The sequence below is a fragment of the Entelurus aequoreus genome, linkage group LG22, assembly GCF_033978785.1.
Source record: "Entelurus aequoreus isolate RoL-2023_Sb linkage group LG22, RoL_Eaeq_v1.1, whole genome shotgun sequence".
Lineage (NCBI taxonomy): Eukaryota > Metazoa > Chordata > Actinopteri > Syngnathiformes > Syngnathidae > Entelurus > Entelurus aequoreus.
In genome coordinates, this window is record NC_084752.1 from 16982179 (window position 1) to 16996054 (window position 13876).

Genomic DNA, 13876 nt, shown 5'->3' on the forward strand with positions numbered 1-13876 from the left:
CACCCATCCGAATCAGGTGAGCTAATCACTTGGCCCGGCCACAGGTGTATAAAATCAAGCACTTAGGCATGGAAACTGTTTCTACAAACATTTGTGAAAGAATGGGCCGCTCTCAGGAACTCTGTGATTTCCAGCTTGGAACTGTCATAGGATGCCAAATGTGCAACAAATCCAGTCGTGAAATTTCCTCGCTGCTAAATATTCCAAAGTCAACTGTCGGCTTTATTATAAGAAAATTGAATAGTTTGGGAACAACAGCAACTCAGCCACCAAGTGGTAGGCCACGTAAACTGACAGAGAGGGGTCAGCGGACGCTGAAGCGCATAGTGCGAAGAGGTCGCCAACTTTCTGCACAGTCAGTTGCTACACGGCTTCCAAACTTCACATGACCTTCCAATTAGCCCACGTACAGTACGCAGAGAGCGTCATCGAATGGGTTTCCATGGCCGAGCGGCTGCATCTAAGGCATACATCACCAAGTCCAATGCAAAGGGTCGGCTGCAGTGGTGTTAAGCACGTCGCCACTGGACTCTAGAGCAGTGGAGACGCCTTCTCTGGAGTGATGAATCACGCTTTTCCATCTGGCAATCTGATGGAAGAGTCTGGTTTTGGAGGTTGCCAGTAGAACGTATATATATATATACATATATACATACATATATGTATGTATATATAGATACATACATACATATATATATATATATATATACACTAGTGATGGGTTGATGAGGCCTCATGAAGCGTTTCGACACATTGCAAAACTGTCGATACTGTGTCACTAAATACTGACATCTGCTGGACATTAAAAATCCCTACAAGCAACCTATGGACCGACTCAACTGACACTGATTTTATGACCAAGTATATACAATAATATAAACCAAGTCATTGTATTTCATTTAGGATTATTTCATATCTTCATTTAAATAAAAATATATTTTTATCTTTTTTAGATACAGTCAATAAATAATGTGAACATGTATCGTGACTAGGATGGTAGAAGGTGGGGATTGAACCCCAGTAACCAGCAACACTCCCGACTACTGGCACGGCCACTCTACCAACTTCGCCATGCCGTCATTCCTGCACCTTTCTCTAGTAACAGTAGTGATGGGTCCAGCAACACAGATGCATCGGCGCATGCGTAGAGCGAAACCATGTGTCAGTGCGCGTACCGCTTTTAGAAAGTCACGTGACCGATCATGAGCTGCTTTGGTCACGTGACCGATACGCGAACTGTATCGCACTGACGCCTCCTCTGTGCCCTGTGAGCAACGTTCCCTCTAAGGTGCGCGCCTGCGCAATTGCGCAGTGCTCAAGCGTCCTCCGTGCACACTGTGCGCCGCACAGCAAATACAGGTAAAAGCCAGTAAATTAGAATATTTTGAAAAACTTGATTTATTTCAGTAATTGCATTCAAAAGGTGTAACTTGTACATTATATTTATTCATTGCACACAGACTGATGCATTCAAAGGTTTATTTCATTTAATGTTGATGATTTGAAGTGGCAACAAATGAAAATCCAAAATTCCGTGTGTCACAAAATTAAAATATTACTTAAGGCTAATACAAAAAAGGGATTTTTAGAAATGTTGGCCAACTGAAAAGTATGAAAATGAAAAATATGAGCATGTACAATACTCAATACTTGGTTGGAGCTCCTTTTGCCTCAATTACTGCGTTAATGCGGCGTGGCATAGAGTCGATGAGTTTCTGGCACTGCTCAGGTGTTATGAGAGCCCAGGTTGCTCTGATAGTGGCCTTCAACTCTTCTGCGTTTTTGGGTCTGGCATTCTGCATCTTCCTTTTCACAATACCCCACAGATCTATGGGGCTAAGGTCAGGGGAGTTGGCGGGCCAATTTAGAACAGAAATACCATGGTCCGTAAACCAGGCACGGGTAGATTTTGCGCTGTGTGCAGGCGCCAAGTCCTGTTGGAACTTGAAATCTCCATCTCCATAGAGCAGGTCAGCAGCAGGAAGCATGAAGTGCTCTAAAACTTGCTGGTAGACGGCTGCGTTGATCTCAGGAAACAGAGTGGACCGACACCAGCAGATGACATGGCACCCCAAACCATCACTGATGGTGGAAATCGAGGTCCCAGAGTCTGGAGGAAGACAGGAGAGGCACAGGATCCACGTTGCCTGAAGTCTAGTGTAAAGTTTCCATATACCTGTATATGCCGCGCACCAAATCAAACCCATCTGAATTCTAAACAAAATAAACACATTTATTCTGTGTAATTTTGAAATGCAACTTTGAGTGACAGCGACAACAAGCGGCCCTAACGGTGTTCGTCAACAACACGCATTGCGCCGCTTCCTAATAAACACAGTTTGGCGCGCAGGCGTCAGTGCGATACAGTTCGCGTATCGGTCACGTGACCGGAACAGCTCATGAGCGGTGATCGAGCTGTTTACCGTAATTTCCGGACTATAAGCCGCTACTTTTTCCCCTCGTTCTGGTCCCTGCGGCTTATACAAGGGTGCGGCTTATTTACGGCCTGTTCTTCTCCGACATGGACAAAGAGGATTTCGGTGGTTTTAGTACGCAGGAGGAAGACGATGACACAATGATTAAAGACTGACTTTTCATATACCGGTAGGCTGGTTATTTTGATAACGTACAGGTGAGCACTTTGTATTACTTTGCACCGTTGTATTATTTGTACTTTGCACGAATGCTGTTCGCCATGTCAAAGATGTGAAAGTTTGATTGAATGATTGAAAGATTTATTGTTAATAAATGGGACGCTTTGCGTTCCCAAACAGTCATCTCTGTCCCGACAATCCCCTCCGTGGTAGCAGGAACCCCTATATACTACGGTAATTACACATCAAAACCCTGCGGCTTATAGTCGGGTGCGGCTTATATATGGAGCAATCTGTATGTTCCCCTAAATTTAGCTGGTGCGGCTTATAGTCAGGTGCGGCTTATAGTCCGGAAATTACGGTAGGTCACGTGACTTTCTAAAAGCGATACGCGCACCGACACAGGGTATCTATCGCTCTATAAGCTCGACGCATGCGCCGATGCATCGGTGTTGCCGGACCCATCACTAATATACACACACACAGCTTGGCCCCCGGCCAAATTTTTTAGACCCAATGTGGCCCCCGAGTCAAAAAGTTTGGGGGCCCCTGATTTAAATGATGTGGCAGGCCAGATCTGGCACTCAGGCCTTGAGTTTGACACCTGTGTCCTACAGTATGTGCATATTGTAAAATGGCACTCCCCCGTGTTCTCATTTGCTGCTCCTCTCCATAAAACCCCACGTGTGCAAGCAGCTGCAATCCCGCAGCATCCACTGTCACTGTAAGCTGATTTCCGAGCACCCAGACAGTATGATTTCGAGGATCAGTGAACGACAGATTATGAAGACTAATCCCCAGAGGCGATCTGTTTAGCGGGAAAATTCTACTCTTAGCAGCTTTTGAGGCCGAGTTGCCACTGAAATACAAATGAAGTGTGTGTCTATCAAGAGCTTAGGCCTAGAATGTTGCACTCCCAATCCACATATGCTCCGAAGGTATTCAAGGCCAAAAAAAAAAAAAAAAACCCAAAAAAAGATGTGCTCGTAATCTTTTTTGACATAGATACTCTTGCAAAATAGCAAAAGCTTATTTATATCCATTTATTTTCCTGCCCGTTGTGGTGCAGAGCCGTGACATTTGGGAGCGTTTCCTATGGCGGGAAATGATCCCCCTCAGGACAACAATCCCACCATCCATCCATCCATCCATTCTTTACCCCAGTGTCGTCTTTTTTTAATCTGTTTGTTCCTGCTGGGACATCTTGAGGCATGCAAAGACGGCAGCTGTGCTGACATTAAGTTGGACAAAAGAGCATTACAATTGCTTCCTGACCACTTTTTTTCCTTCCCTTTGGTGATCACTGAGGACGCTTATGTCCATGTGACTCACCGGCTTAGGCAAAGCTGTGAGGAAATGTGTTGTCTTGCTATTTCTTATCAAATCCTGACAAATCAGGACGGCCATCAGCCCAGAAAAATACATTGGAGCTTCTATCCCTGATAAATTATGTAAGGATGCTATATGGAGTACGTCCTGGAGTGTTTATGGATTAACTCTTGACACAGTGCTGACGTCAGCGAATGCATAGATCAGGGGTGTCCAAAGTGCGGCCCGCAATAATTTTTTTAACGGCCCCACGGCACATTCTAAAAATATGATTAAAAAAAATGTAAAACATAAAAAGTGGTATAAAACAGCAAACAGGTGAAATGTAAGAAAATGTTGCAATGTTTACTCTAATAACACAAAGCTGCCATGCAGGCTGTTTCTTTCTTTAAAACATAATAATTAATCAAAATCAACGTCATTATGAACTATTGACCTATTCAAGACTCCAATTATGTCACATTAAATATTCCACTTTGGGATATTTTTTGGGGAAAATGTTGCATATTTTGTGTTTGCCATATAAAAAACAGAGCTTTTTTTTTTTTTTAAAAGAAAGGCCTGAAATAAACAAACAACAATAAAACTTATAATTGACAGATAGACCTGAAGCTGATCTCGAGATTATTGTGTTAAAAGTAAACAGTATAAAGAATGTATAATATATTTTTTAACACTTTAATGAGTAGGACCCTTTTGGATCTCCAATAATTTTAGTGAGATTTTTTTTTTTTGTGTGTGTCATTGCTCAAAAAAAAAAATCAATGTTGTTATGAGTTGTTGAACTTTTTAAGGCTCCAATTATTGTATAATCTCAAATATTTCACTTGAAAATTTCATTGAGGGAAAATATTGCATATTTGGTGTTTTTTCCATTAAAAAAAACAGGGTTTTCTTTGACAAAAAGGGCACACAACTTAAATGTTTAAAAACGTTATATTGACAGATAGATGTAATTTTGATCTCGAGATTTAAACTTTGAATAATAATAATACTAAATAATTACAAATTTTTTATAATTTTTTTTACCAAAACCATTTGGGTTCACCGGGATCAAGCCTGAGTGGAGGCCTAAATGTATATATTTTTTTATATATTTATTGTATTGGTTTTTAAAATAAAAAAAAATAAAAATGGAAAATGATTTTTCAGTGTGCGGCCCTCAGTGGAAAAAGTTTGGACACCCCTGGCATAGATGATGTGTGTCTGTCACTTGCCATTGATTAATCCAGTGTTTTTCAACCTTTTTTGAGCCAAGGCACATTTTTTGCATTGAAAAAATTCTGAGGCACACCACAAGCAGAAGTCATTAAAAAACGAAACTCAGTAGCCGATAGTGACAATAGAAAGTTGTTCTCGCAATTGTTATATATGAATTCAAACCATAACCAAGCATGCATCACTATAGCTCTTGTCTCAAAGTAGGTGTACTGTCACCACCTGTCACATCACGCCGTGACTTATTTGGACTTTTTTGCTGTTTTCCTGTGTGTAGTGTTTTAGTTCTTGTATTGCGCTCCTATTTTGGTGTTTTTTCCTGTTTTGTTGGTATTTTCCTGTTGCAGTTTCATGTCTTCCTTGAGCGCTATTCCCCTCACCTGCTTTGTTTTCGCAATCCAGATTATTCAAGTTGTGCGGACGCTTTCCTTCTTTGTGTGGACATTGTTGATTGTCATGTCATGTACGGGTGTACTTTGTGGACGCCGTCTCTGCTACACACACTGTAAGTCTTTGCTGTCGTCCAGCATTTTGTGTTTTGTTTACTTTGCAGCCAGTTCAGTTTTAGTATTGTTTTGCATAGCCATGCCTAAGCTTCAATGCCTTTTCTTTTTGGTTCAAGCATAAGATACCTTATTACCTGCACGATGCTTCCTGCTGCCGTCTGCATATTGTGATCACGACAAACCATTAGCTACCTGCTGCCACCTACTGATATGGAAGTGTATAACATGGTTACTCTGCCGAGCTCTAGACAGTACAGACACTCAAACAACGGCACAATATTTACGTATAATAATTACTTGTGTGCAAAAAATATTTTTAACCCAATTAGGTGAAATTACATAATCTCCCACAGCACACCAGACTGTATTTCACAGCACAGTGGTTGAAAAACACTGGATTAACCCACTAAAACCTGAATATATTTTATTATTACAGTAGTACCTCAACTCCAAAGTACATTCTTAATTATACATGTGGCAGAGCTCTTAACTTACAACACTTTCAAATCAATTTCGCCAATTGAAATTAATTGATATCAATTTGAATTGTATTATACTCTCATATGGGACAACATTAAATAGATATTTAAATACTTAAGTGTCTTGTTAAATTATTTATGATTTCAATTAAATATATAAATGTGTCAATTTTTTTAATGCAAAATTATTGAATTGCTTAATCATTTAATCATTGTAATATTTAATCATTTAATTAAAAGGAACGTATGATGGTTTTAATCTACAAAACCCAAAACCAGTGAAGTTAGCACGTTGTGTAAATGGTAATTAAAAACAGAATACAATGATTTGCTAATCCTTTTCAACCTATATTCAATTGAATAGACTGCAAAGACAAGATATTTAATGTTGGAACTGAGAATTCTTTTTTTTTTGTAGCAAATAATCATTAACTTAGAATTTAATGGCAGCAACACTGCAAAAAAATTGGCACAGGGGCATTTTTACCACTGTGTTGCATGGCCTTTCCTTTTAACAACACTCAGTAAACGTTTGGGAACTGAGGAGACCAATTTTTGAAGCTTTTCAATTGAAATTATTTCCCATTCTTGGGATGTCTTGTCTTGGTTTTTTCTGTCTTGTGAATTGCATGTTTTAGTTTGAAAAGTAACTCCCCTCGTTTCAGGTCACTTGCCCTTCCTTTTGTGTCATCAGCCTGACGTCATCCCTGACCCCTGATTGTTTGCACCTGTTCCCCATTACCTCCATGTGTCTTATAAGCCCACGCCTCCCTTTGTTCTGTGCCAGATTGTCTCGTTTGTTTGTGCCTCTCTAGCATCATGCCCAAGCCTTGCCTCATCTCGTGTGTGAAAACCTTGATCCTGAATTCCTTTGTTGATATTTTGAGTTTTCTTTTTCTCCTCCTCAGCAGAGTGATTTTGTGTTATTTAGTTTTACAGCCGAAGTGGTGAGTTTTCAGTTTTTCTTACAGTTCTTCCTTTTCCTCAATTTTCTGAGTGACAATTTTTGTTAACCCTTTTTTTTTTAGATTGGAAACAGTGTTGAAGTTTCATAGCCGTTGTTTCTCCCTCCTGTTGGAGCGTTTTTTGTTTATAATAAATTTCATAAAATACACGGCGCCAAGTACAGTTCGTTATTGTGTTTGTGTTTTCCTCCTTTTCGGAGTGATTTTCGGTTGTTCCTGTTTGTGGAACCTTTTTCGCCGTCTAGTCTAGTTATAGCCTATGTTGAATTTCCCTGACTGTGGAGGTGAAAGGAAGCTTTCCAAAATAAAAGCCTGCCGAATTAATCCCTACTCTGCATCTGAATCCTATCTTTTGACCAAGAATGACATTAAGTATAAGTAAAGAATATGTAAAATATGTTAAAAATCAGAGGTGTATATAGAGTAATACCTGAATCTTTTCTACAAAGGACAAAAAAGTTATTTCTTTTTGATTTCTTTCATGGTAAAAACAAATAAAAATAGAACTACGTGATGAATTTTCTATATTTTCCTTTGTTCTCCAAGGAATTTCCCTTATTTTCAAATGCAGATGTTGACAGACAGAAACAACAAACCGCATTAAAATGTCCACCAGGTGTCTTTTTGTCACGTTTGATCCCGGACAGAGTACAGGACTACACTCCTTCAGCTCTGTAACCATCTGTCACTTCACTTCTGTTTGTCTTTCCTTGTTTTGTGCTCATTTCCTGTCAGCGTTCTTATTCGATTTTTCGTAATTTCTGGACTATAAGCCGCTACTTTTTCCCCTCGTTCTGGTCCCTGCGGCTTATACAAGGGTGCGGCTTATTTACAGCCTGTTCTTCTCCGACACCGACGAAGAGGATTTCGGTGGTTTTAGTACGCAGGAGGAAGACGATGACACAATGATTAAAGACTGACTTTTCATATACCGGTAGGCTGGTTATTTTGATAACGTACAGGCGAGCACTTTGTATTACTTTGCACCGTTGTATTATTTGTACTCTGCACGAATGCTGTTCGCCATGTCAAAGATGTGAAAGTTTGATTGAATGATTGAAAGATTTATTGTTAATAAATGGGACGCTTTGCGTTCCCAAACAGTCATCTCTGTCCCGACAATCCCCTCCGTGGTAGCAGGAACCCCTATATACTACGGTAATTACACATCAAAACCCTGCGGCTTATAGTCGGGTGCGGCTTATATATGGAGCAATCTGTATTTTCCCCTAAATTTAGCTGGTGCGGCTTATAGTACGGAAATTACGGTATCTAACAATAGAAAAAGCGCAATATAAAATCTAATCCATTATTATTATTATGTAGAGTGGCGCAAAATCCAATTAACACTTATTTAATGGAGCAAAATGTCTTTCACATATTTGCATATTTAATTCCATCCATCCATCCATTTTCTACCGCTTATTCCCTTCGGGGTCGCGGGGGGCACTGGAGCCTATCTCAGCTACAATCGGGCGGAAGGCGGGGTACACCCTGGACAAGTCGCCACCTCATCGCAGCATATTTAATTCATTTTTACATTTTTAAAACGTATAAATTCAAAATCCAAAAAACAATTTTTTTTAATAGAGCAAAGTGTCTTGCACACATTTGCATATTTAATTATTTTTTTAATTTTTAAAATGTATATATGCCAAATACAATTAACTATTTTTTTAATGGAGCAAAGTGTCTTGCACATATTTAATTTTTGCATTTTTTAAATATATAAATGCAAAATACAATTAACTATTTTTTTAATGGAGCAATGTGTCTTGCACATATTTGCATATTTAATTAATTTTTAAATGTATAAATTCAAAATACAATTAACAATTTTTTTAATGGCGCAAAGTGTCTTGCACATATTTGCATAATACATTTTTTTTTTTTTTTTTTTAAATGTATATATGCAAAATACAATTAACTATTTTTTTTTTCATAGAGCAAAGTGTCTTGCACATATTTACTTAATATTTTAAAATGTATAAATGCAAAATACAATTAACTTTTTTTTTTAATGGAGCAAAGTGTCTTCCACATATTTAATTATTTTTTACATTTTTAAAATATATAAACCCAAAATACAATTAACTATTTTTTTTAATGGAGCAAAGTGTCTTGCACATATTTGCATATTTTTTTTAAATTTAAATTTTAACTTTGACCACAGCGTCAGTTGCTATGTAGAGTGGCACTTTCCATAATTTTCAGCAGACTGCGTTGCAAAATAATTAACCCACCCTCTTCCTCTCACGCGAGATCCACCCAGGAATGGGGCCATATGAATCCGTTCCCTTTTGTATGTTCAGTGGACTGCATTCACCCTTGACCAAATAAACCGGACTAGCATAGCAAACATCCTAGAGTTTGTTTTAACCAAAGCAAACTTGACACTTGTGTACACACCCGAGACATATCTCTAAAGCAATGTTGATTCTCCTGTTCGGTCCGCGCCAGAATTCAGATAATTGGGTTCACAACTTCACACCGATACCAAACGAACCGCACTAGCAGAGCAAACGCACCAAAGTGTGTTTTAAGCGCTCCGAACATGACAAGTGTGAACTACCTTAACGCCATGCATGCCAGGATCGTTGTCCGCATCACAAAGCGACAGTGATACAAAACGACAACGTTACATACCGACAACATTTACAAAACAGCAATGTTACAAAATGACAACGTCTCGACCAGTTGGATAAAGAGTGGGTAGTTCGATATAAGAAATAGCAATATTTAAAAAAGAGTAGGATAAAGCAGAGCCTATTTGTTTCTGCCTGTGTCCCATGACGAGTGTCTGGTAGTAATATCAGACACTTTGCACTAACATGTATTTGCTATACTTTGCAAACACCTTCTGCACTGCAAAAAGTCAGTGTTCAAAAACAAGAAAAAAAAATTACAAAAATTAGGGGTATTTTATTTGAACTAAGCAAAATTATCTGCCAATAGAACAAGAGAATTTGTCTTGTCAAGACTTTCCAAAACAGGTAAAATTAGCTAACCTCAATGAACCCAAAAATACCTTAAAATAAGTATATTCTCACTAATAACAACTGTACTACTATATGAGTACTATGTGAGTTCTTAAATTAAGTAAATGCTAGTGCCATTATCTTGACATAATGATATGCGCTCGGCATTACATTTCTTGAAACCAGCAAACTTATACTAAAAACTAATGTATTGTTCTTAATGGAAAGGCAACAAGGCAACCGCTTGTTACTCTCGGGGTCTCCTAGGCAAATCATGTTGTCTAAAAATGCATTTTTCATCGATAACATGACATCATCGCGCCAAGTGCGTGCTCTTTCAGTCAATTAGTGCGCATATACACAGTCCGGCCACCGGCCACATTTTTTTTTAATTGTAATTTTGAAGAATTTATCTGAATGTGCATGAACTATTTCTGTTCAGAATTGTTTGAAATGTCACATGTCAAATGTTTAAATATTAACTGTCAGCTTACTGTACTGTGCCAACTGTATGAGTAAGTATGTTCTATTGTTTCATTGAAAATAAAACAGCAAAGTCCATTTGGCTGTCATCTGTTTTAATTATGAGACACAAGTGTGTCAAAGTCATGATTTTTTTTTTTTTACATGCTTGAAAAAATAAACTATTACTTTAAAAAAGTAGTTTTATACTTGTGAGTGTTGATGACACAGCTTTGCAACACTTGATATTCTAGTTTCAAGCATGTTTTACTCAATATAGGTCATCAAATCTCAGCAACAAGCTGTAATATCTTACTGAGATCATTTAGGACCAAAACCCTTAAAACAAGTAAAACACTCCAACATAAAATCTGCTTAGTGAGAAGAATTATCTTATCAGACAGAAAATAAGCAAATATCACCCTTATTTGACATATTTAATCTTACTTAGATTTCAGTTTTTGCAGTGTGCTTGTACTGTTTCTTAAACTGGCTCATTTTAGTAACCTGTTTGACTTCTTTACTTAATCTACTGTATAATGTAATCCCACACTGCAAAAAATGAAATCTAAGTAAGATTAAATATCACAAATAAGGGTGATATTTGCTTACTTTCTGTCTGATAAGATAATTCTTTTCACTAAGCAGATTTTATGTTGGTCTTTTACTTGTTTTAAGGGTTTTGCTCCTAAATGATTTAATTAAGATATTACAGCTTGTAGCTGACATTTGATGACCTACACTACCGTTCAAAAGTTCGGGGTCACATTGAAATGTCCTTATTTTTGAAGGAAAAGCACTGTACTTTTCAATGAAGATAACTTTAAACTAGTCTTAACTTTAAAGAAATACACTCTATACATTGCTAATGTGGTAAATGACTATTCTAGCTGCAAATATCTGGTTTTTGGTGCAATATCTACATAGGTGTATAGAGGCCCATTTCCAGCAACTATCACTCCAGTGTTCTAATGGTACAATGTGTTTGCTCATTGGCTCAGAAGGCTAATTGATGATTAGAAAACCCTTGTGCAATCATGTTCACACATCTGAAAACAGTTTAGCTCGTTACAGAAGCTACAAAACTGACCTTCCTTTAAGCAGATTGAGTTTCTGGAGCATCACATTTGTGGGGTCAATTAAACGCTCAAAATGGCCAGAAAAAGAGAACTTTCGTCTGAAACTCGACAGTCTATTCTTGTTCTTAGAAATGAAGGCTATTCCACAAAATTGTTTGGGTGACCCCTAACTTTTGAACGGTAGTGTATATTGAGTAAAACATGCTTGAAACTAGAATATCAACTGATGCAAAGCTGTGTCATCAACACTCACAAGTATAAAACTACTTTTTTAAAGTAATAATTTCTTATTTCAAGCATGAAAAAAAAAAATCACGACTTTGACACAATTGTGTCTCATAATTAAAACATATAAGGTGTGACTATGTGTAGTACGTATATGAGGAATGTTACCAGGTGGTGTTGAAGGTGTGTGTTGAGATCGGTGCGGAAGTCCAGAAGGGGCAAGACAGGGTCGGAGATCCAGGGACAGGCAGGAGGTCAGGGGCTGGAGCGAGGCGTCGTGGTCCAAGGGCAGGCGTGAGGTGGAGATCCAGGAAGGCAGCAGAGAGTCCAGAGGGGATCAAGGGAGACGAGACACACAGCTCGAAACCAGGGGAAGACGACGGGTTGCTGGATGACGACCAGTGTTGGGGCTAACGCGTTACAAAGTAAGTTAGTTAGTTTCGGCGGTAACTAGTAATCTAACGTGTTATTTTTTATATTTAGTAGCTCAGTTACCGTTACTACATGATGCGTTACTGCGTTATTTTACCTTATTTTTTATGTATTATCGGTTAAAAACAGAAGATCTGAGTGTGTTTTATTGGAGAGTTTCAGTGTCGTCCTTCTGATTCTTCCTGTGTCACAACGGGGATAAGAGAAGAGGCGCTGTGTGTGTGTGTGTCTGGGTGTGGGTGTGGGTGTGGGGAGGGGAGGGGGGGGGGGGGGGGCGTGTCTGTGTTTACTAACAAGACATGGTGCAGCTGAAGCCCAGTTTCTTAACATGGAGATATTCTAGACTGACCATGCGTCCTCTTTTCCCCGGACATGTCTTCTTTTGCGGGGCTGTCCGGGCGGAGTTTCTTAAATGCCTCAAATGTCCGGCATTTTGAGTTAGGGTTGCGTGTATTTTCAATGAACGCTCAGGGTAAAGAAGGGGTTGAAAACAAAACAAATTGTGCGCACGCAGCAGCATTCGTGAGGGCGGGGCAGAGACAGAAAGAGCGAGGGAGTGGATTGATTGATTGAGACTTTTATTAGTAGATTGCACAGTACAGTACATATTCCCTACAATTGACCACTAAATGGAAACACCCAAATACGTTTTTCAACTTGTTTAAGTCGGGGTCCACGTTAATCAATTTCTTTCAAACTGTCATTGCTCAAAACATAATATTGAATCAAAATCAATGTTATTATGAATTATTGACCCATCCAAGGTTCCGATTACTTCACATCAAATACTCATCAGCGTCAGGTGTGTTGATTGCAGAGTGACTGCGGACAGCGGAGTGAGAGGCGGCAGGTGTATGAATGTCATTAAAACAGTTAGCTCCATCTTTTGACACTTCTTCCACTCCCGTCCTTGCACGCTACACCGCTACAACAAAGATGACGGGGAGAAGATGCTGCCGAAGGTGAGCCACGTAAATAAGACCGCCCACAAAACGGCGCATCCTGGAGAGACGCTCAGAAAGCTACTTGAAAATGGTCTGTAAAACATAATCTATGCAACATTTTGACCAAAGAACCACCATTACATGTTATGTAGACCAGTGTTTTTCAACCACTGTGCCGTGGCACACTAGTGTGCCGTGAGATACGGTCTCGTGTGCCGTGGGAGATTATCTAATTTCAGCTATTTGGGTTAAAAATATTTTTTGCAAACCAGTAATTATAGTCTGCAAATTATGTGTTGTTGTTGAGTGTCGGTGCTGTCTAGAACTCAGCAGAGTAACCGTGTAATACTCTTCCATATCAGTAGGTGGCAGCCGGTAGCTAATTGCTTTGTAGATGTCGGAAACAGCGGGAGGCAGTGTGCAGGTAAAAAGGTGTCTTATGCTTAAACCAAAAATAAACAAAAGTTTGTGCCCTTAAGAAAAGGCATTGAAGCTTAGGTAAGGCTATGCAGAACGAAACTAAAACTGAACTGGCTACAAAGTAAACAAAAACAGAATGCTGGACGACAGCAAAGACTTACTGTGGAGCAAAGACGGCGTCCACAATGTACAACCAAACATGACATGACAATCAACAATGTCCCCACAAAGAAGGATAATAACAA